General features: G+C 38.8%; 1 protein-coding gene across 2 annotated transcripts in view; it reads right to left on the reverse strand.

Annotated features, from left to right (window-relative positions):
• klf12b (Kruppel-like factor 12b) overlaps positions 1-25,673 on the reverse strand; it is a 71,022-nt gene extending 45,349 nt beyond the window's left edge. Inside the window, exon 1 of one of the 2 annotated variants that reach the window (XM_007227785.4) lies at positions 25,517-25,673. The gene's annotated coding sequence lies outside the window, so the exon portion shown is untranslated. Of the gene's footprint in view, positions 1-25,362 lie in introns of both variants that reach the window. The other variant, XM_007227784.4, reaches the window with a different exon arrangement.
• Between the last annotated feature and the right edge of the window lie 503 nt (positions 25,674-26,176).

The following is a 26,176-nucleotide window of genomic DNA, read 5'->3' on the forward strand; positions in this document are numbered from 1 at the left end:
AAACACTTAAACATATATAATATTAAACATGCCACCAGTGAAATGTAGCTAACACAAAATCTACTAATAATTAACCGAGCTGCAGTGATAATAAAATAAGCATGAATCAGGCCTGACACTTTTATATATTTCTTTCTTTCATTTTTGCCACCCACAGTGAGTGCCTGCCATTTGCACTGACCAGCTGTCATCGTTCTGATTTGGCCACAAAGAGCAACAAAAATAACAGTTATTAAGAGCAGTTTGAGAAAGAGTGAGAGCGAGAGAGAGAGAGAGACAGAGAGTGACAGAGCGACAAATAGAGAGAGAGAGAGAAAGAGCGAGAGATGCTGTATATATATACAAGAAAGAACGAAGGACCTTCAACTGTATCCCTGTATAGACTACTCATTGTGCTCTGGCGCACTGGGGCATGCCTGGGCACTGGGTAAGCATGTGTGCACATATATAAATGTGTGTATATGTGTGTGTATATATATGTGTGTGAGTGTGTGTTCTACAGAGAGTGCAGATTAAGATCACCTTTCCGTTTCACCGGGGCTGTGGAATGAAATGGTGATCCCAGGTGTGAGCTGGATGAGTGGAGGGGGAACGGAGGCGAGTGTTCAGGCGTCTCATTGCCATGCACCGCTGGAGCCGGCCCCCTGGAGGCTCCCGAGAAGAATGAGGGCAATTCAGCTGGAAACGGGGCGGCTCAGAGGGGGCTCGCCCGGGATTCGATAGTGGCCAAAGGGGAGAAAGAGGGAGCTGGCGAGGGGTAGGGGAGTCAGCTGGCACTAGTGTTAGTAGTGCACACGTCTCTGATCTCTAGAGCACAAATAAATTAATGGACCTGCACTTGTCCTGACCTCTGAATTTTTTTTGTCTTTCGTCGTAAAGAACAGCAAGACATTGTTTTACAGATAAAGCTAAGCTCAAGAATTTTTTACCTGTAGTCAGTGAATACTAACAATACCTTACTTTACATTTATATACACAGATAAAAATGTAAAATGCAGTTAGAACTTTAATGTGCACATGTATGCAAAATATATGCTTAATAATATACGTAAAATCATTTTCTTGCCATGTCCCATTAGTGTTGTAACAATACCAAAATTATGACTTTTTAAATTATACCTGTCTAAATATTTCAATACCGATACTGAAATGATACATCATCAAACACCTAAAATATTAAAATGGAAGTAATGAAATAAGCCAGAGGAGATGATAGAACATTAAACTAAATATTTAAAAAAAATGTTTTTTTATTAACAATAAATAAGAATATAATCAATTTATGGAATTTATTTGATTGTTAACTTTGTCTGAGAGGAAGCCCTCTCCTAACCAGGTAAAAAAGTAAAAAATGCTATTGACCGCCCCCATATAGACGCCCAATTGCAATCAAAGTTAAAGAAAATATATTACTAGAGTCCTTATTCAGTGTTTTGATTCAATATATCATTAAAAATGCACAGAAAACCAAAAAAATAAGGTATTTAAAAGCTGGGAGACATTTAAACCTTAAAATCTGCTGATATTTTGTGAATTATCACATGATCTGTGCAAATTTGAATCAATGATGCAAAACATTGTTTACAAGCTCAGGCTCTGAGTTGAGATTGTAATTTCTTGTTCACACAGACAGTTATGGCCATAAAAGTTTATGGCAATAATTCTCATTCCCTTGCCATGGGCATGCTGACATGTATTGGACTTCATTCACAAGATAACACATCACAACTTATACAGGTATGGCCATTTCTAATCCATCCCCTGTGGAAACATTTTATGATCAATTTACAGTGATTACAGCTGTCCCATTGCTTTTGGCACGTTAGCTATACTAAAATGTACTGGTCTTAATTGATCACTAATCATAATGTTATGTCTTCACACCAACTTCAGCAATTTCAAATTCCCTTTTTTTCTGATTTAGGACACAGCCTAATAAAAGACACCAACAATTCTGAAAGAGTGAAATAAGCCAATGCGTCCTTTTTTAACTGATTCAATCACAACATGATCAGACAGCTCAACACGCTTGGAGGAGAACATTAACTTGCCAGATTTTACTTCAGTTTAACTAAGACTGAAAGATTCTGAAATGTCTGACCTCTAAAACTATTTTATCTGGTCTTGACCTTGATTGAAATTCATCTACGACACACACTAGCTGCACCACCGCAGTCACGTGCATGGCTACTGATGGAGGCAATCGCCACCGCACAAGGTTGGTGGGTGGGATGGGTGATTTGAGTCGAGTGGGCGGTCCTGGATCTCAGCAAATGACGAGCAGATCAATACGAGGTGACAGGCCTAGACAGAAAAGCCTGACCTTCCAGACCCCACGCTGACCCTGCCAGACAAAGATTTAAAGAGCACTGAGCATTCGGCTCTGTGGAGCTCGGCTCTGCACTGTATTGTGCAACCTTTTTTTTTTAGCCTCTTTTTTTTTCGCATTCTTTCCTGACTTAATCTGGTCCCGCCTCCTAAACCCAAACCCCGGCATGGCATTGATATGAGTGACATGAGAATGGGTGCGGGGTGCGGGGTGCGGGGTGTAGGGAGTGAACTGACGGCTTGTATCGTAGATTCAATCAAGGTTTGGAATCTACGGTAAAAGAAATCAAGTTGTGTCTCTGCCGGGGTCTCCTGAGTTTAGACTCGACTCGGGCGGGGGAGTAGTGTGTATAATAGTCACACATAAAAAAGAAAAAAATGAAAGAAAGAAAGAAAGAATAGACTGGATTGGATTTGGAACACAGGAAGCAGCAGAGAAAGAAAGAGAGAGAGAGTAAGAGTGGATGGAGGAGGATGATATACGTGCCCTGCAAAAATGGAGGCGTATTTTTTATATATATTTTTATATATATATTTTTTATTTTTTTATTTTCTGTGAGTTGTAGTTGTGCAGAGGGGGAACAGAGCCCTAACAGACGGGCTTCCTCCGTTCCGCCAAAGCTTTGTTCCCATGTTGAGCGCCCTGAGCAACTGCGGGCATCTGTGGCACAGAGGCTGGTCCTGCTGCCACAGGCCGAGGGGGAAATACAGAAGAGTGTAAAAGGGTGTGTTTGTGTGTGTAGAAGAGTGTGTATAAGAGTGTGTTTATGGGGAGGAGCGATGGAGCCCAGCCAAGAGCGACTGACTTTGCACAGAGCCGAAATATGCCAGCAGAGCCACACAGCCTCTCACAGCCAATGCAAAAAGGAACAGCATTTTACATAACAACAAACAGCGAGCACATGCAAGACGGCAGCAATAGCAATACCCTTCCTCTTCCTCAGCTCTGTTGTAGGCAGACGGAAGATTTCGTCAAGATTTATAAGCGTCCATATTATTCATCACTGAGGGCTCGGAGCCTCTCGTCCTTGTCTTGTCTGCGGAATTATTATTGCGTTGGGCCTCTTGTAGCTTCCTGGGGATTTTTCAGATAAGGGATCTTGTCAGCATTAAAGCCAAAAATCATATGCGGAGGCAAGAGTTCACATGGAACAGGAGGAGAGGGCTTCCTCTGGCCTGCACTGTGTCTGAGAGAGAGAAGCTCAGCTCAGCTCCAAACCCACTTCCCTCTTCCGAGCCCCTGCGAACAACACTCCCAATATGATGAGTCAGCCCAGAAACAACCCCAGCAGAGAACCAAAAGCAGAGAGCCACAGTTCTGCGAAGAGTTTAAAGTTTAAAGTTTAGAGAAGAAAAGGAAATGGGGGGAATAGTTTTTTTTTTTTTACAAGGCAATCTGAACACTGATTCAGTTTGTTCATTAGATTTTCTGCTAATTTTTAGTTAAAATTTTAAACAAGTAGTTTTTTTAACAGCCGCCAGCACCACCCACGTCTATGGCAGCACGCTTTCCACTTTCCACTTCCCTCTTCCAGAGATCACTTCAGCACTGGCCACTAAAAAAACACACATGCCAAAAGATCATATCACTACAGGAGTAGTGAGAGTAGAGTCCCCGTGTGTGTAAAAGCTCAGGCGTAGTAAAGTATTAGCTCCTACTCGTCCACTGAAACTAAATTGAAAATGAACTTCCGCGGCCCTTGTGTAATTCATTTTCCACACATGCTCCGTCCACTGACACTGCCGAGCCTAACCCCGGCCCTCCGTGTACTCTGGTGAACACTTTTTCGTCTGTTAATCTTTTCTGGCACACCGTGAATGACTTCAGACTTTCCATTTCATAAGGCGCATTTTCCTTGGCAGGCAAGTCGGCCTTAAGACTTTGGATGCTTTTGGGACATTTTTGAATTGGACTCAAGAGGGATATGCTGCCTCAGTACCGCTGAGACTTCCGAGTGTGTATCTGTGTGTGTGTGTGTGTGTGTATGTGTGTCTGTTAGTATACAGTATGTGTGTGTATACTCTGATCACTGAGCTTTACCCCAGGGACTCCCTTAGCCATTCTCCCCTGGCTAAATTCACCAGCCACCAGTCTTTTATTCGCTCACTTTATTCAATTGTATACTTATCTTGTCGTCTCCATTATTCCAGTAACTACAACAAATGTGCTCCCGCTGTGAGACAGAGCGCTGGAGAACGACTTGGACAGATGAACTGCAGGACAAAAAAAAAAAAAAAGGCTACAGACAGTTATGTTCTCTCAGGAGTGTGATGGACGCTGGCGAGAGTGAATTTTACACTAATTTCCGTCTAGTCTACATATGTGTGTTGGCTATTTTTATCCATAGCAGCACTGAGTGAGACACAACAATAAGTGAGTGAACAAAAGTGAACAAAGCTTTAAAATAACTCATAACTACTGTATATACAGCTCTGGAAAAAAATAAGAGATAACTTCAGTTTCTGATTCAGTTTCTCTGATTTTGATTTTTAAAGTTATATGTTTGAATAAAATTATATAAACTACTGAAAACATTTCTCTCAAATTCCAAATAAAAAATTTTAATTTAGAGCATGTATTTGCAGAAAATGAGAATTTGCTTAAATAACAAAAAAAGATGCAGAGCTTTGAGACCTCAAAAATCAATATTTAGTGAATAACCCTGGTTTTCCATTACAGTTTTCCTGCATCTTGGCATGTTCTTCTCCACCAGTCTTACATACTGCTTTTGGACAACTTTATGCCTTTGCTCCTGGTGTAAACTTCAAGCAGTCCAGCTTGGTTTGATGGCATGTGATCATCCATGTTCCTCTTGCTTATATTCCAGAAGTTTACAATTTGTTAAAATGAAATAAACTCGTCATTTGTAAGTGGTCTCTTATTTTTTTTCCCCAGAGCTGTATATATATATATATATATATATATATATATATATATATATATATATATATATATTAAAACAGATAACACTGCGGCAGCTGTAAAAAGGCCCTACAGCTCATCACTTTCCCCAGCATCCCCAGCTAGGCCCCCAAACACCTGATAGGAAGTGCAAGCCCATTAATAGAACGCTGATACTGATGTAAACATTAAGGCGACTCTCCGCAGGGCCGGCGGAAGTGCCTGCAGTTCGCTGGATTGCCCTTGGGCTCCTGCTATTTCTGCACGGGGAGATCCTGTGTCAGTAATCCTGTAGGGTTGAGAGAGCTCGGCCTTCCGGATACAACTCCAGGCTTAGTCCCAGCAAAGTGTAATTCTTATTACATGAGTTACAATACAAGGTACTGTTAAACGCATCAAACTTTAAAACAGAGGTTAAAAATACATAATGATATGGGTCAGAGTGGTCCAGCGTAAGAGTACGGCGCTGTCACAGTAAGCGGGTTCAATTCCAAATCTTTCTGCTTGCCATCAGCAGCCAGAGTCCGAGAGAGCACAATTGATGTTCTTCTCTCTGTGTGGGTAAGAGGCGCTCTTTTCCCATATCACTTCAAGTTTAATGTTTGTCAGCACAGGCATCTGTTAGCTGGTGTTTCAGAGCTGAGTTGCTGTGCTTTCCTCTGAGTGCACTGGCAACCCAATGATGGGGGCCTTGCTAGTAATAAGGGGAGTTCATTTAAACATGGATTGGATAATTGGCCCTCCAAATTAGGGAGAAAATGTAGTAAAATTAGAAACAAAATTACAAAACAAAAACACAATAATAAATACACTGAGTTTTAAATATCCTCTTGCTAAAAATCAGGTCTGTGTAAAAATATATATATATATTACTCAATTTAACCTGTTAATATAAGCGTAACCTATGTGTTGAATCCAATATTTTAGCTCTAAAATTCCTTGTTTTGGACAACTGAGCAATTGGGAAGAAAATATAGTAAAATTAGAAACTGAGTTTTAAACATCCTTTTTTTTAAATCAATTTTGAGTCACATTATGGCAAAAAAAATATTATTTCAATCACTTTAACCTGGTAATATAAACATAATCTATGTGTTGAATCCCATATTTTAGCTCAAAAATTCCTTGAAACAAAATTACAAAAAAAACATAATAATAATAAATACACTGAGTTTTGCACATCCTCTTGCTAAAAATCAAGTCTGTGTCACATTATAAAAAAAATATATATATTATTAGAGTCACTCTAACCTGGTTATATAAACATTGCCTACGTGTTGTATCCCATATTTTAGCTCTAAAATTCCTCGTTTTGGACAACTGAGAATTAAAAATAAGTTAAATCAGCATTGGTGGTCAGATGGATTGAGATTTGCAAATAAAACATTTTTCTTATATCATAATAAATGTTGCCATTGCACAACGATGTAACTTTGATAAGATCATATCTGTGTTTCTTAGCTTGTCAACAAATGTATGTGTAATGCAAACTCTAAGGAGCTAATACACTAAAGAGTAAAAGCTTATGTAATAATAATATTACACAGAGGTCCTAATATTATTGTCAGCGCTCAACATGTTACATAATGTTACACAAGAAAGTATTTGGCAGGTTTTGTTCATTGGTAAACTGAAAAGGCTGAAAGGTCAGAGTTGTGTAAAGAGTGGGACAGAGGACAGAGTCCACTCAGCACACACAAGACATCACTATTTGGGTTTACAAGGTGAAAGCACATGTAAATACAAGCAGCTGTGAAAACAAGATACATGGAATATAGGATTCTGAGATGAACATCTTAATAACTAGCTTAATTGATAAACCCAATAAAACCCTTCAATTGAGGCTTATTAGTCAGATCTGCAGATCTGAGCATTGACTATGAATATGGCATGATTATTATGTAAGTTACATAATTACACTTTGAGAATTTAGACTAAGCTATGGACCCACATACAGGACTAGAAAAAATATTTTACACATCCTAAAGTGGATCATAAGAGGCGTGGACCTGTTTTTCTCTGTAAAGCTGCTTTGTGTTTTGTTGTAAACAACACTATATAAATAAAATTAAATTGAGTTGAATTATAAAATGTATTTTTACTTATTTTTGCTTGCATAAGCATATGTGTAGGTAGCTGCTATCACTTTTTCTTGCCTCTACACTTTATAGCATTCCACCTTAAATGCTCCTAATTTATCATTCCACCTTAAATGCTCCTAATTTATCATTCCACCTTACATTCTGCTAATTTATCATTCCACCTTTAATGCTGCTGATTTATCATTCCACCTTAAATTCTGCTAATTTATCATTCCACCTTAAATGCTCCTAATTTATCATTCCACCTTAAATGCTGCTAATTTATAATTTCACCTTAAATGCTCCTAATTTATCATTCCACCTTAAATGCTGCTAATTTATAATTTCACACAATCTATAGGCTGAAGACGCGTTTTGTGCGCGCGTGTGTGTGTGTGTGTGTGTGTGTGTGTGTGTGTGTGTGTGTGTGTGTGTGTGTGTGTGTGTGCATCAAACTTATCGTCTTCTGCTTTTAAGGTGGAATGGAAGAGTTCAAATTTTGTTTTATGTTGGACGGTTTGTCATATCTGCACAATAATATAAAATGATAAGAGCATACATGTATAAAACTCATAAAGCACTTAACATATACTGCTGACTCTACGCAATGTAATGTATGTGCCTTTTTAAGGTGGAATGGGAATATTTTAAGGTGGAAGGGAAAATTGAAGTGAACAATAAACTAAACTAAACTTTTTACTCTGGCGTATAGTCTCTTGCTGTAGTAGTGAAAAATTAGAAGAATTTGACCAGCTAATTATGATTTTATATTTTTGCACACTGCCTACAGAATTACATATAATTCTGTTAATACTCATAATGCATTATTTGGTAACCATTAAAATTGAGTGTGGCATCCCACTGGGTTCTATTGTAGGGCCTATGAAATTGGTGTTAATTACTATAGTACTGCAATTAAATATTGTGAAGAATTGAAGAGTTTAAGAAGTTAAATAAGGTTAAATACGATAATCACACCTGGACTATACATTAAAAGAGTTCTTATATCTTATATTATTATTGGGGCAAAAAAATCTGCCGGAGAACAAGAAACATGTTTTAGTCCAGTGTTCGTGTTCACAGTCAATGCAAAACTACATGTGGGTGTTTCTTGCGTGGCTTATCCATTTCTCATAAACATGTCTGGCTTCCTGAGCCTCGGTTCCTCTGCTAAATCTGGCAATGCCACAGCAGTCTGACCTCCGTCTGCACTCTCCTGTACAGCTGCAAAATCACTCTGCTTTACATCCCACACACACACACACACACACACACACAACTACTTACTATAAAACCAACAACACACAACACAATGCTCACACAATGACTCTCAGTCAGAGAACTGATTACCAATGTCCCCCGACACAGTGAACCAATGTACAACACACCCCCTCAGTGAGACTAGATTCTATATATATATACAACCAATAACCTTAAAATGGTGGCTAACAGCCAGCACCAGAAAGGGATGACCCCTGCCATGGCAAGAACCTCCCCACCCCCCACCCACCCCCATGCTTTAAAGTGCAAGGGTGTCAGTGACCAATGCTCCAAAATAGATCTGACACAAAAACCTCAATTGCACTCAGAGGTAAGGATACTAAAAGGATACTACACAATACTAATGACATTTTCATAAAAGATGATATCATGATGATCATAATATTAAAGGTTTTCTGAGATTTTCTTGAATACTATTTAGTGGAGCAAATGCACAAGCATAGCAGAAGTATCACAGGGAATTGAAAAAACAAGCACAAAAAATAAAATAAAAATACTAAAATAGGATAATATATTTTATGTGTTCAATCACACAATACTTCAATATTTGCTACTGTGTGATTTATGCAGTTTATGCTATACACTGGCTGTTGTTAATAGACACTCCAATATACACTGTGTCTATAACTGGGCCAGATATATGTATTTTTAATGATACATGCTCACATATCTTCAAATTGACATTTACTCTACTTATACATAGTATTTGGCAAAATGTGTAATTTAGAATACCATTTAAATTCAAAATGGCCCTACAATAATTTCACAATTTTTTGTAGTTTTGCAAAAACAATATTCTTGTTGAATTCAGTTTATTTACAGTAAGCTTAGATTTCCAAATGTCTCCAGCACTAAGGCTGGAGCTTTAGTGATTTGTCCCACGTCCCACAGAGATATAGTCAAATATACTTCCTTCTGAACGGCGAAAGAGCTAGTGCTAAACACGGTAGTGGCTAATGCTAATGCTAATGCTGCTCCAGCATTGCTAGCCGGGGTTAGCAGCAGGCTACAGGTCAATAATGTTCACCTCTGAACAGTGAAAGAGCTAGTGCTTAGCGTGGTTAACGGCTAATGCTAACAGTGCTTCAGTCTCAAGTCTCGGTGCTGCAGAAACTTCACTGAGACTCCTTTAAAATGCTGTACCATAAAGGAGTGGCTTTACTGCTTAATAACTCCTTAATACCTGACTGGTAAAATTCATTTATAATGTGCACTGAAGATTTTTGAGAAAATTAAACTATTTTAAGAGCACCTTATAGTCCAAAAAATACAGTACTGTCTACTGACAAAATCCATAATCTCCTCAGAAAAAGAAACACAATGTGACAGAGAGTTTATTATAATAACCATGACATATGGGCATGTCTTCTACCAGAGGTGTAGAAGTGTGTGATTGATCACTGTTAGAAGAACCACAATGGGTGAAAGAAGTGATGAAGTGGACGACCCTGGATCAATAATGAATCTGCAGTCATTGACATACTCCCTCTGCTCCTTATTTACTGACCTCAAGCCCTCTGTGCACACGGAGACCTGCTGGTCTGATCTGTAATGCAGAGCAGTGCGCTAATAGACTGCCAGGACAGACCTACTACTACCTCCTCTCCCCCTCCCCCTCCCTCTGCCTCTACCTCTCTCGCTTTCTCTCTCTCTCTCTCTCTCTCTCTCTCTCTCTCTTTCTGTTTCTGTCTCTCTCTTTCGCTGGGTCTTTTTTGCTCTTTCTCTCTCTCTTTTTCCAAAGCTGAATTAAAAAAAAAAAATTACAGAGAGTGAGCTTTCAGGCATCAACTCAGGGCTGGTTCTGGGGGGGTGAGGGGTGCATTGCCCCCCCAAATTTAGTTTTTGCCCCCCCAAACGCAATGCGAGCAAGGACTATTTTTTTTTTATATTTTTGGAAAAAAAAAACTCTAAACCAATTACGAAGACCTATTTTGCTGTGCAACCTGAGGATATATTTTCTTGCTTATTTCTGATTGGCTCTTTGAGTCAAATAAAAGCGTCCGACTGTTTAAAGACATTTTTCCAGAGACCCTCTGCTTCAGTACGATAGGTCCTGACACGGTGAACATGAAAGGCTATATAGGGATAAAGGGATATATAAGTATATATATATATATATATATATATATATATATATATATATATATATATATATAAGGATGAATTAAACACTTTTTCCAGTTTAAACTTTAGACTTCAACAAGGTAACTAAACTGCTAAACTGTGATGATTTGTTACTCAGTGTTACTTGCTTGTAACCCTTTTGTTGCTTAACTTGTAGTATTATCAGCTAGCTACAGGAGTTGGACAATGAAACTGAAACACTTGTAATTTTAGTGTGGGAGGTTTCATGGCTAAATTGGAGCAGCCTGGTGGCCAATCTTCATTAATTGCACATTATTGCACCAGTAAGAGCACAGTGTGAAGGTTCAATTAGCAGGGTAAGAGCACAGTTTTGCTCAAAATATTGCAATGCACACAACATTATGGGAGACATACCAGAGTTCAAAAGAGGACAAATTGTTGGTGTACGTCTTGCTGGCGCATCTGTGACCAAGACAGCAAGTCTTTGTGATGCATCAAGAGCCACGGTATCCAGGGTAATGTCAGCATACCACCAAGAAGGACCAACCACATCTAACAGGATTAACTGTGGATGCTGTAAGAGGAAGCTGTCTGAAAGGGATGTTCGGGTGCTAACCCGGATTGTATCCTTAAAACCACTTAAAACCACGGCTGAACAAATCACGGCAGAATTCAATGTGCATCTCAACTCACCTGTTTCCACCAGAACTGTCAGTCACCACAATAAATTATTGTGCTCTAAAACCAGGTGTTTTAGTTTCATTGTCCAACCCCTGTTGCTGTTAAGCAAGATACTAACTTGCTTAGCATCAGCTAATCTTTACTAACACAGACTTAAGTTGATAGATACCCCTCTGCATGTATTTTATGAATGTTTCGTTCAATACAAAAATACACTGTAGGTATCCCTATAATGCATGGTTCTCTGTTGAGGACACATGCAACAGAGCAAAGCAAAGCAGTCAACTTCTCACAGCAATGTCAAGCTTCATTTAAATATGGGACCAGACTTCCCGAACTTGGAGATTTCCAGCGAGGAAAGGGAGGAGGGAGAGGACCTGCCTGTGACAGGTCGCAGTGATTAACGAAGCAGGTTCTTAATGTCACATTCATTCACATGTCATTAATTCCTCTTTAATGAACTCAGCCTAGTGTAATTAGTCACATCACTGACATGAGCCTGCAGATTTGACAGGCCTCACTGTCAGGAGTGTCTGTGTAAAACACAGTCGCCGTGAACCCTACTGTTAACCCTCTGACCATCATAAGCTTCACGATTACTGAGACTGATACTGTACTGGAATAAATGACCATGAATAGGGCTCTCCTTAAGACTCCGAGCTCAATTATCGCAGTTTCCAAATGCGCATCCTATTACTTCTCCAACCTCAATAGTCCAATAGTTGGTTGATTGGCAGCTGAGAAGAAAGTGGCTGCTCCTAAAGCTTATGCCAGCTCTAGGGCCACTGTTTGGATATCACAGCTGTCTCAGGCTTTCAACTAAAATCCATTTAAAAGTGGCCAAAGCTAACTTTTTAGAAGCCATCTGTGTGCCAGGACCAGCTGTAGACTGCAGGGGACAGTCTTCTACTTTTTTTTTTGCCTGTAAAGGTAGTGCATCCATCCAAAGAAAACAGTCCAGAGAACAGATGTTGCAAACAAAAATAATGTTACATGCTCAAGCTGTGCGAGCGCATGATGTTTTTGAGTAATTACTTCCAAAAAAAAAAAATGGCTCAGAAAAACAAAGATACTGTATGTGCTGTGTTTGACGTCTAGTATGATTGTGTCTATTTATCTTTTTATTTTTCTAATAATGGATCTGAACCCCAGTCTTCTACATGGTAACTCACTGGTTGGTTGTGGTGTTATCCACTGCACCACACCAACCACACTCCACCTGTCAAACCTATAAGTCAGACCTCTGATTCTTCTCTTCACTGCAGAGACTTAGTCCAATGTTAAGCTGAGCTAAAGCTGTTGCCATGTGGGTCAGCCAAACATGACTCTTCCTGTAGTAGTGGTTAATTTCTCTGTAAATTACCAAAGCTAATTTTATTTCCATTGCTATTCATTAACCAATGAATTGTTTGCTAGAAATCACCCTCTCTGTTTTTAAACAATATATCTTTTTTTTTTTACAATACACCTTTTTTTTTACAACATCATAATAAATAAATACCTTTTTTTAGTTTTTATTTCATTAGTTTTTTCTTAAAGGCCTTGCTCCAGTTTACAGCAAAATTGTCTACACTAGATTTGGTATCATTTCCAGTTATTGACTGGACCTGAGTAGCTTAAATTGCTATTCAGCAATGGGGGAAAAAATGGGGGTGTTGTAAAACTTTTGACCTATATCAAACGCATCGTCTGTACTGTGTGACCCATTGGAGCTATGTGTTTTTTTATTGGAGCCAATCCTATTCGCTATAACCTTCAGTGTGAGAAAAAAAAAAAAAAGAAACGGGAACTCTGACTATTCTCTTATATAGCAAAGGGTCAAAGATGCCGAGCTGTAAGAAAATATATGAATGTAGTTTTTCTCTGAAGATCAGTAGAGGTTTCCGTATACGGTGCCGGAGAGAGAGTGTGCCGTAGCTGTGAGGAGAGCGAGGGGTCGGCGTGGAGTTGGAGGAGTGCATTATCATCAGTACAATAACACACTCCTCCTCTGTCTCTGGGGATCGGCTGCATCCTCCAGCATTAATGGTGAGATTCTTTAAGCAACTTGCCTTAAAGCACTGTCCTCACAGCCTCTCTCTCTCTCTCTCTCTCTCTATCTCTCTCTCTGCCTCTGAGCAAAGCCCCTCCCCCAGCAAAATACACTAAAAACATAAGCACACAAATCAGCAGACATACATTTGTGCTTGAAAGTTCGTGAATCCTCAATAATTTTCTATATAAATATGACCTAAAACAGGGGATTTATGAAACATCTGGCCCGTGAGGTTGTTTCAACTACAATGAATGATAATAAAGAAATTAATAATAAAATGTTTCTCTGGTGAGCTTTTGTTTACATTCCTCCCCATCTCTCTCTCTATCGCGCTCGGCGTGACTTTAGTATATATATATATATATATATATATATATATATATATATATATATATAGATTTTTTTTTCCCTTTCTTATTGGGTTTACCTGCATTTAATTCAGCTGTTCTGCAATTGGGTTCAACAACCCTCTGGGCTGGAGAGCTACTATTCTGTAGCACTCCATCCCATTACATTTCGTTTTCCAAAACATAGTTTCAAACAAATTTCAAAACATATTTTCAAACATATTTCAAAACATTTTTTTTTTGCCCCCCACGTAATAGCTCGGAAATCTCAGGGTATTTTTGCGATAATAATATTATTGGCGATATGTCAAAATGTGTCATTTTTTAAATTTATTTTAGAAATATACTACTGCAACAAAATCAAAAATATGTTTTATTTAGTAGGAGTTTCATACATTCAATAGAAACAAAAAAAATCGATAAATGTTTGTCTATTTTGCAAAGAGTAACAGCAAAACAAATTTTGTTAAAAATTATACTAGTTAAACTAAATACAAAATTGTACAAAAATAAAGCAATGGAACAACAAAAATCTACCACAAAACTAAAAAAATGTAGAGGTGCAGCACCCACCCTTTATATAACTGTATAAAATATACAAAAAGTACTTTAAAGTCAATGTTCACATTCCTCTATATTTGTTATAACATGTTCATACAGAGTGAATCATGAAAAATGTATGAAATTTAAACAACTAAGCTGGAAACAAGAAAAGTTGCATGTTAAACTGATATAATGTAGACTCCCTCTCCTGTGTGCATGAGCATGCATGAACTACATCCATCCAACTGTTACTTCCACATCTTCTGGCGTGACTGATCTGAGCCCAGAACACAACCTCTAGAGAGCATGAGCTCCGTCTCCTGCAGGTAAACAGAAGTTTATATTTATCCAGATTTTTTCCAGCACACATAGTACTTGTGCAAAGCCCCAGTACACATCGTCTAGCTCACCCACCCACCCACCCACCCACCCACACACACACACACACACACACACACACAAAACGATTGAGCAATGCACAAACTGATTGAGCAATGCAGTGTACAATACAATAACACTCTCCGGTCAACATAAACACTGACACAAACTCCACACACACACACACACACACACACACAGTCACAGTCACTGCCGCCCGAACTCTCAGACATCTACACTACTAACATACATGCTATTAAGCTATTAAGTAACCACTGGAAGGAGAAAAAGGAACAGGAAAGGTACAATCTATTGACCACTGGAACGTTAAGTAATACAGGAAGTCCTCGCGAAGTCCATCGGTATTTTTAAACTGAAATTTGACCCAGTCCGGTACTCTTAGTCCACTTAATAGAATAAGCAGCTGTGTTTACATTCGTGCTTCACATGCGCTCGCTGGATTCTGCTTTCACTATTGCCCACTTTCTCCTATTCTCACCTAATACACACTGCTAAAACAAAAATAACTCGTTTCTTTTTATATATTAGTGTAACTACAGTGTAGTTAAAATCTAAAAATCTAAAATCTTCTATATTTCTATAGCTATAATAGTTTGTAATGTTGAGGTGAATAAAGGAGCAGCTGTAATAAAAAAGTATAGTTTTGTAACAGATATAAAGTTCCGTACTTTTAGCACTATCCTATTATTAAATGTCTACCTTCTGGTCTATTTTCATGAACAAGGCACACCTGATTATAAGGAGCATAATGCTACACTAGTAAGGCACAAGGGTGTCGCCAGGTACTGTCCAAAGTGAGACGAAAACAAAAACTATAAAAAAACAAAAGCAGAAAAGGTAAAACCGGATTTGCCATAAAATACTCATCCTCAGATGGTAACCTGCAATATCCGACACAATATTATAAAATGGTAATTTTTGATATATTATATAAATGGTTTTGAATATAGAGACACATAAATAGCTTTATATATTATTGAAGAAATCTCTAAACAATATACAGTACTAAAAAGTACATAAGGATCAAGATATGATGTCATTGCTGTAAAAAAACATTTTCAGTAGAAATGTATGTAATTTTATTAACTTGCATGAACCTCTACACAATGTTTTTAGATATATTTTATTCTCAAAATGTATTCTTAATCAATTATTCAAGTATTTAACTAGTAAGTAAAATCTACAGAATGTCATGTTTCACAGAGATATTCAGATATATAGATATACTTTGAAAACTCTTTTAAAACTATATACCGTAGATATATAAACATGGTACCAGCACCATGCACCAGCACCAGCACCATGCACCATTGGGTGTTAGATTGGGTATATGAGGCAAGATTAGGCACTCATATGTTTAACTCTGGCGTTTTATGAGGCCATATATTAACATGTCCATGGGCCCCTTCAGAGCAGAGCCATACTGTGCTTCGCCTCCAGCTCCAAATTGATAGCACATGTTGTTTGCTTAATTTCTCCCCAAAACATTTGACCTACAGCTGGTAACGGAGTTCACACAGAGCATGTGGGCTAGAAAAGAAGCTTCCCTACATCCTTCTCCCTCCTGTTCCTCAGAAACTGGACCACTCTGGAGTTTCGGTAAATTTACAGATTTTCAACTAAGGCTAGGTGCAGCAGCATTAGCATTAGCAGCTAAATTAGCAGGTAAATGCCACCCAACAGCGCTACACTGAGGAACCCAGGAAGATATTAGCCAGCAGTTCTTTCCAACATCCTTCTCCATCTTGTCCCTTTAGAAACTGGACCACTCTGAGGGTTTGGTAGATTTACAGATTTCCACTTAGGCTGGGTGCAGCAGCATTAGCATTAGCAGCTAAATTAGCAGGGTAATGCGACCCTCACAGCGCTACACAGGTTTGCAAATTTCCACTAAGGCTGGGAACATTAGACCACTCTGGACTTTCGGTTTAAAGCAAATTCATCCTGGATTTAGCCAGTAAGCTAAAGCTAGTCACTCCTCGCTCTCTAAACTTCTCAGAAAGTTCTCGCAGGTTAAACTGACAGCCTGTAGCGTTGCGCTAGCCTGGTTGCCATGCCGACGGGCTGAGAGTGGCACACTGCGATTCCTCTTACTGTCAGAGATATTCATGCTGGGCTTCATCTCCAGGCAGCTCATCAGCATCTATTTCAAACAGCTGATCCTTATTCTGCGTGGATTTCCAACCGACGGACAACAACCGGTAAATTATTTGCAGTGAGGAGCCGGCCCACCCCTTACCCCCCCCCCCTCCCCCACCCCACACATCTTGCTGACTGTGTCAAAGTTTAGCTGGTCCCTCTTCCCTGAGTACAGTGTCGGTAAACAAGCCGGCGCTGGACACCGGGGTCAAGGGTTGAATACACCAGAGGACACGCACAAGAACATTTTTGTCAACTTAGCGAAATGGCGAAATAAGGAGGAGCTGGGGAGAGCAGGACTGTGGTTCATCCACACCGGCCTCCTTACTCCTCATTAGTGCCCTTCGGCCTCTACTCCTCCTCCTCTTCCTCCTCCTCTGCTCAGTGTGTGGAGCACCATGCCCTCACAAACAGACTGGAGTCCTCTGAGATGCAGCTCTGTTCTTTCTAGATACCTTTCGTACTCTACTCTACTGTAGCGCACCAGTGTTAAACTTTTATACAAAATGATAAACTCTCAATACTCTAAAAAACTCTAAACAGCTCTATATTTTACTGAAATAAAACATAGTGTAACATTTTACTTGGATGGTCCATTTGATGCCCTTGTTGATGCTCAACTAACATTCAACTGAATGTCTATTAACTGCAATTTAACCATATGTTTAACCCTTAATCAACCCTCAAATCTAACCCTACACTTAACCCTAACCCATAACCTAAACTTTAAATCTAACTCTAAAGCCAGTGATAAAATGTTAAGATTAGAGTTTGGGTTAGAGTTGGATGCAGGGTTACATTCAATAAAGAGTCATTTACTTTTACCTTATAGTTCAAATGCATTTAACAGACATGCAGTTGAATGTTAGTTGAATGTTAGTTGAATGTCAGTTGAGCATCATCAAATGGACCATCCAAGTAAAGTGTTACCAAAACATCTATAAACAATAAACAGTACTGAAAAGTACTTAAGCATTAAAATATCAAGATTTTCATAAAAAATAAAAGTAATTTCTAAGCTTTCTGTGGGGTCTGCTTTTCCTTTCATCGCATTGCATGAACCTTTCCAAAGTGTTTTGCGATATATATTTTTGTTCTCAAAATGTATTCTTAATCAATGACTAATTATTTAACTCAAGTGTTGATTTTAAAGAATGGCATGTTTCATATTTTATTAAAGCACTTTTATTAGGTAATAGTTTACACAGATTTTTATTAATAGTGGTTTGTACTAAAGCTGTGCGATATATTTAAAAAAAACTCAGTATTCTTTAAATATATGAGCTATGAGCGCACTTTTTTATGGTTTATAAATAGTGAGCAGTAGGGGTGGGAATCGATTACTATCTCACGATTCGATTCGATTCCGATTTTGGGGGCCACGATTCGATTCAAAATCGATTTTTGATTCAAAACGATTTGAATTATAAAAATTTCTGCTTCTGGCTTATGAATCTTATTGAAAAAAAACCCTCCATAATATACACTGGTCCTGGAGCAAGTAATGTGTTACAAAAACAATAAAATGTGCAGGAATGTGGGTCCTCAGTGACAGAGGAATCACTGGGATATCACAATGACGTTAATGAACAATAAATAAATAATAAATAACACTGCTTTATTACCAGGCTACTAGCGGTGGTGTGTAGGTGACGCTGCTGGGCTGATGTGATGATAGCAGTGGAGCGCTAAAGTTCAGGAGCAGCTGCTGATTAACTAGTTAATTTAAGGTGGTTGTATTTCTTCAGAAAGGGGGCAGGAGGTGGAGAAATTAATTCATATTGTCCATTCCTTAATTCCTCTGTGATGAGGAGCTGAAATGAGCTCTGATTAGCTTATTGTTATTTTTCCGTTCCGCCTTAAATGCTGCAGCCCGCAGCCACCTGTAGCGTTATTTAAGGTGGAACTGGAAAGTTAGCTTGTTAGCTAGCTAACAGTTACTGAAACTAACTACTAGCGATCTTTTTTATGCTTGTTATGAAGCATTCTGCCATAAAACATTAAAACTACACGTTAATCTAAGGTAATATAGTGCTTGTTCTGCCATCTTACCGGTGATTCTCAAACACCTACTACGCTCTGTGTGGGTCTGGAAGACCTCGGTTTGAAGGGACAAGCGGGTTGCCAGGTCCAACAAAAATACCCAGCCCAAAATCAGTCCAAAACCCGCCCCTCAGAATCGATTTTGGGACATTTTAAATCGATTCTGAATCGTAGTAAATGAGAATCAAGATTCTTATGTGAATCGATTTTTTGGCACACCTCTAGTGAGCAGCACCCTTCAGTCTTACAAGCAACTTTTATATTAAACATGGTGTAAACATAATATATATATATATATATTTTCATAATATATTTATATTTCCTTCTATTAACAGAGCAAAATATAAAAAAATCACTGCCACATAAAAAAGGTCTTTACAGGTTCCTGACAGAAGCAAAAGCCTATCTCAAAAGATTCACTCTGCAGCTTCTATAAGTAAAGATATACAATCTCCATTATTCCATTAATTTGATTTATTTGATCCCTAGTTTACACTATATAATTTATTTGCATTATATATTGTTAGTATTAGTGTTAGGAGGAGCAGTAGTAATAAACATATTATTAGTGCAATAAAATCATAATTATCATTTTGTTTTATGGTATTGCATCAGTGATGTGCTGCTAAAGGAAATCCATGTTTTTCACACAGTAAAAAAGTGACATCATGCTGTCAGTGGCTGTACGTGAGCCAAGCATGACTGAGTCCACTGAGTCAATGTTGTTAGTGAGTAAAACATTCTCAGCTTCTCATATGCTCTACCTACACACATAACGAGCATGAAATGAACTTTATAATGAACAGATATGACAGGACATGATGCAACAATGTGCAGTACGTCTTTCTATATAACACACCCTTCTTCTTCTCTCTTTCTTTCTCTCTTTCTTTCTTTCTTTCTCCCAGGCCTCTGAATGCACTGCACTAATCGCTCGCTCAGTTTAGCATTTCAATTGTAAAATACCCCTCTGAATGTGTTCTTCTCTGAAGGGGGCTGGTCTCAATGCCTTATTGCCTCGGCTGTAGTACAGTCGGCATGACAACCCCAGCTTCATCAATGTGCATTTTTCTTTCTTTCGTTCTTTTTTTTTTCCTTTCCTAGTGTGTGCTGCTGCACTTTGTAGTATTTGTCATTTAAAGGGTTGTATATTGCAAATAATTTGACAATATAATATGTATGATTAAAATGTATATATATATTAAAAATTGTTAACGTGTGATAGAGTGCAGTACTCCCCCTGAAAGTAAACACACCAGATAAGGGACAAGACACCAGCCCTGCTCACTGTACATCAGCTCATTATACATTTAAACATATGCTTTAATTACTACGAGCTGCAGCCAGGGTTGCCAGATCCAGCAAAAAAAATCCTGTCCAAAATCTGTCCAAAACCTGGTAGTCAGAAGTATAAACTAGCCCAATATCTAAGGCTGCCACAGACGTTCATAACACAGTACATTTTCATTTTGAACACTTTGCAATAAAGATTTTTTGACGGCAGTGGTGAATATAATTAAGTAGCCCAAAAAATGCACTGATTTCTATTAGTTTGGGTTCAAACAAAACACAAAATGAACCAGTACTGTGTTTTAGAAAATCTATACAGTGTTGCATTACATTACATTGCACTTAGTGGACACTTTTATCCAAATCGACTTATAAATAATGATGTATATAAGCAATAGAGTACATAGATGTCCAAGGCAAAAACATTTAGGATGCCGAAAAATGATATAGTAGTTGGATAGAGAAGGACAAGAAGAGGAGCAAAACAAAATATCACAATAATTCAATATATTGATAATTTTGTACATCCCAAATCATTAGGATACATTACGAAGTATGGGTGTGCCATATCGTATCATAAGCAATAATATTGCCAACATTTTTTATTATGGTGAATGATATAATTATACCCAGAAATATTGTGTCATATAACCAACCCTAACTATCACATCAGGGTACAACTTTTTGCTGTTTTAAAAAAAAAGAAAAATTCACACTGTTCTCATTTACCATTTAATATCTACTAGAGACTATAGAGATTATATCTGTCCAGTATCATTTATTTTACATTAATCCTGTATATATGGAGATCAGATTTGGAGTTACAAATCTGATACAATTCTTGTATTTTTTAATATCTCAATTAGGGATATGCCATATCATATCATATGTTAAAATAAAATTTAATTTAAAAATTGTGTTGCAGTAGTGTATTCTTGAAGTATATATATTTTTATTAATTCAGTGTTTTTTCTTATATTGTCAAGAGTATCGTTAACACAAAAAAATACCATAGTATGAAATATCGTGATATTATTTTCTGGGCCATATCACCCACCCCTATTTCCAAGACAGGTCAGATCAGGAGAGGCTCTGGCCTTCCCGAAACCCCGGGGGCCGAGCTGGACCCAGATGGGGTATCTCTGGACCCAGAGTATCTCTCAGTGCCTACAGCCAGGCCCTGGGTGGAGCTCGCTAGCTGGGTGGATGCAGGCAGCTTCTCAGGGATTCTGCCAGCTGATCCCTCCAGCGAGGTGTCCTGCAGCCGACAGCGGCCATCAATAATTCACCCCCCCACCCTCCACACACACACACACACACACACACACACTCCACCCTGCCCCCCCACCCACAAGCTCGAGAATACGGTCCTCCGGGCAACACAGAGGTGTGCTAACCTTGAGCACTCCCTCATTCACTCCTCCACTGGAGCCCACACTGGACTTTTAATGGAATCCTGCAGTGCAGCTGAGCAAACTGGGACTAGCCTTGGTGATAAGAAGATAAGCAGACTTTCCTCTGATGATTGGGTGCTATTATTGAGCCCCTTAACCCGGCTGATTGCTACCTCGGACCCAGGGACAGAATCCTCTGATGCACTCCAGATAAAGGCCACATAGAGGGACTCAAAGGCAGGGCAAGTGCAAACAATCACAGGAATTAAATGAAAGATTGATTGGTATTGGATTGGATTGGTTGGCGGCGGAATCTGTGTTCACATGCGATTCATTTTAGATGAAAACTGCAACAAATAGGGATATTTTAGAGTACATAAAAAAAATCATCTTTAATCATTTTTACAATGTTGTAATATATATATAATATTAGGGGTGGGCGATATGGCCCTAAAATAATATCACAATATATATTTCATACTAAGGTATTTTTTTTACCATAACGATTCTATTGACGATGTAAGAAAATAAAAATGAATTAAAAAATATATGTATATATCAAGAATACACTACTGCAACAGAATTAATATTATATATTATACTAATAATGCACTCCAAATTTCTCCATATATCCAGTATCAATGTAAAACAAATGATACTGGACAGATATAATCTATAATTTGTCTCTAGTAGATAAATAATGATGAGAAATGAGAACAGTGTGAATTTTTCCTTTCTAAAAAACAGCAAAAAAAAGTAGTACCCTATATATATTATCATACAATGTATAGGTAATGAAATACCTATGTAATTAAATAATTCTTAAATAGACTTTTTAAAAAAGTGTTTTTATTCATTCATTTTTTTATTTTTTTACATTACAATTACCGAAATAACAAAAAAAAAGCTGCAGAGCTTTCAGACCTCAAATAATACAAAGAAAACAAGTTCATATTCATAAAGTTTTAGGAGTTCAGAAATCAACATTTGCTGGAATAACCATGGTTTTTAATCACTGTTTACATGCATCTTGGCATCATGTTCTCCTCCACCAGTCTTGCACACTGCTTTTGGAGAACTTTATGCCTTTACTCCTGGTGCAAAATTCTTGCAGTTTAGCTTGGTTTGATGGCTTGTGATCATCCATCTTCCTCTTTATTATATTCCAGACATTTTCAATTTGGTACAATCTAAGCAACTTTTAATTTTTAATGTGTTTTCTTTGCCAATTAGTGTGCATTAACATTATAAGCATGGCATAAAATAGTTTTAAATTGACAATCACAATTTTGTGGGTGATTTATCCTGACAGGCCTGCTCCAACCTGCTCTATTCTATTTCTTTAACCTAAAATAATGGCTCATAGAGTTTGTGTTGTACTGAAAACACACACACACACAAATACAAACTATTCGCTTCTGCTTTTGGATATCGTCTCAGAGCTGGGGGTTCTTAAATAGAGAGAGAGGGAGAGTGAAAGTCAAATAGGACCTAATCTCTCTTGGACTGAATTGCCTTTAGCAGCAGGGGGGCAGCTGAAGCCCGGCTTGCCTCACAGTTACAGGCAAGCATGAACACAGGCTAAAGTCCCACAGGTCAGAACACACACACACACACAAGCCCCTGCCCTATACCACACCCCCACACTGCTCCCCGCGTACGAATGCCTTTGCTGTCAGCTCTGGCCAGGTTTGCTGTAATTGAAAAGAACAGCCACAGGCCAGCCCACAGCCACCCTGCGCCGGGCTGCTGACAGCCAGCCATCAATACCAATGACTGTTCCCCTACAAGTGCCAGAGAGGAGCAGATGACATCCAAGACGCCACCCATGCAACACCCGCCCGTCAGCCTCCACCCTGCGCACACACACCTCCCACCCCCCTGGTGTCCTTCCACTGCCACCCGAGCCTTCCAGTCCTTAACCCATCGGTCACCACGGTTACCGAGCCAGCCAGCCTGTCATACACTCTCTCTTGCCTTGTCTTCTGCCTCAAACACACACACACACACATATGGATATATAGACACACACAAACACTCTGTGTGTACTGTATATATGCATTTATACACATACACACACACACATTGAAAATTTATGACAGTGATGAAACTTTTCTGAGCCTAGATCTAAAAAAATGAGCTCATAAGCATCCTCCCTCTTCTTCATATGCACACACACACACACACATGCATATATACACAGACACACACACACATATATGCGTACACACACGCGCACCTTTCTGACAGTGTGTCAATATTTAACCCAGAGAAACACTGTCTGTCTCAACAGTCAGCGAGAGCAGCAAGTTCTCTCCAACACACTGCGCGCTGTGCGTCAGTGTGTGACACCACCAGGAACACACACTCACACACACACTAACACAGAGTTCACACACACACATAGAGGCAATCACACAGCCAAACATTTACACTAACATCAACAATGTGAGCAACACCAGAACTCGTAAAATCCTCATAAAAAAGAACAGTCCAGAACAGCTGCTTGCTGAGATGCTGATCATTAAGCACATCTTCAGACATACCATGACAAAAAAAAACGAGACATGTGAAGAGAACAACAGACATACAGACCTACGGTGTGAAATAACAGGATGTACACTACATACACTTCCTCTATATCTCTAATAAACTAATATACCAATATGTAGCATATGTTTAAATGAATATGCTAATATATGACACTTGCATACAGTGTAAAACTCTGAAGAAGAGCAAATAGTGAATAAAAGGCAGTTGGAAAGAAGAAGAAGAACAAGATCTGATTCGTGATCTCTAATAAACCAATATATCAGTATACAGTACTCGCATATAGTGCATATAACACTCTGAAGATGAGCCAGTACTGAAGAAGAAAAAAAAGAAAATCTGACTTGTGATCTCTAATAAACCAATACACCAATATATAATACACTATATACACCAATATATAATATGCCAATAAAACAATACACTTGCATACTGCGCACCACCACTCTGAAGAAGAGCCAATAGTAAAGAAGAGCCAGTAGTAAAGACTAAGAAAATGAAGAAGATCCGACTTGTGATCCCTAATGACAACCAACATTTCAATACACACCACTTGCACACAGTGGACAACTATGCAAAAAAGCCAATAGTGAAAAAGAACAAATAGTGAAGAAGAACAAATAGTGAAGAAGAGCCAGTAGTGAAGAAGAAGAAAAAGAAGTAGATCTGACTTGTGATCTCTCATGATAACATAAAACCAATATATCAATACACACCACTTGCATACTGCGCACCACTCTGAAGAAGATCAAATAGTAAAGAAGAACAAGAGCCAGTAGTGGAAAAATGAAGAAGCTCTCTAATAAACCAATAAACCAATATATACCACTTGCTTACAGTGGTTAACTTTGCATAAAAAGCCAATAATGTAGAAGAGCCAATAGTGAAGAAAAGGAGAAGATCTGACTGATTGTGATCGCTTATAAACCAACATATCAATATCCACCACTTGCATACAGTGGGTGAAGAAAAAGGAAAATATTTGAATTGTGATCTTTAATGAGGAAGAGTCAGTAGTGAAGAAGAGTCAGTAGTGAAGAAGAGTCAGTAGTTCTAAAGAAGAAGAAGAAGAGGTGATCTGGCTCGTGTGATCTGTCATCATTTGAGATGACACTACACTGACAGCTGAACATGATGCACAGAGACACTGACACAAGGCGAGCAAAACAGCATCCAGGAACCAGAAAGGGAAAAGACGAGAAAAGCAGAAGAGAACAGAAAGAAAGACTGAGACAATAAGAGGAGTGAAAGGACTGATACAGACCTGATCGGGAGCTGCAGAGCGGCAGAAAGTGTTTTCCTTATACAGTCCTCCCCTCTCTCTCTCTCTCTCTCTCTCTCTCTCTCAGCTGCTCTGGGTAGTTCTCAGGAAATGAATGGGGGCTCACAGAGAACTGTTGTACTTGCAAATGACTTACCACGGTCACATGATCCGCTAAATGTAGGGTGGGCCGGTGGGTGGAGGCTTCATAAGCAAGAGAAGACAATATACTCTAAGCTTTAACAGCGTGCATCGAATTACACGGGGCCCCTCGTGGGAGGTTTCCGACATGTCTGCTCCGCTCCCTCCCGCCTCGGTGTGAAGCCACGGCAGGCATGGTAGAGTATCTCCTCACTAGAAGGGGAGGGCAGAGAGAGAAAGAGAGAGAGAGAGAGAGAGAGAGAGACTTTCTTCCTTCTGACGCTGCGTGGAAGAAAGCTGTGCTGTCTGAAGTGTCAAAGAAGATGACAGCAGGCAAAGAAGTTTTATGTTTTAAGTTTCATGTTTCCACAGTAAAATGCAAAAACACTGTCAAAAATCACCCGCCACCATGTTTACCAGCTACGCTACTTTAGATTATGGCATGAAAGAGTACCTCACTCCAATGGGAGGGCAGAGGGAGAGTGAGAGAAAGAGAAAGAGAAAGAGAGTTACAGAGAGAGAGAGAGAGAGAGAGAGAGAGAGAGAGAGAGAGACTTTCTTCCTTCTGACTCTGCGTAAAAGAAAGCTTAACCTGCTGTCTGAAGTGTCAAGAAAGATGGCAGCAGGCAAAGAAGTTTTATGCTTTATGTTTACACAGTAAAATGCAAAAACAACT

The sequence above is a fragment of the Astyanax mexicanus genome, chromosome 11, assembly GCF_023375975.1.
Source record: "Astyanax mexicanus isolate ESR-SI-001 chromosome 11, AstMex3_surface, whole genome shotgun sequence".
NCBI classification, from domain to species: domain Eukaryota; kingdom Metazoa; phylum Chordata; class Actinopteri; order Characiformes; family Acestrorhamphidae; genus Astyanax; species Astyanax mexicanus.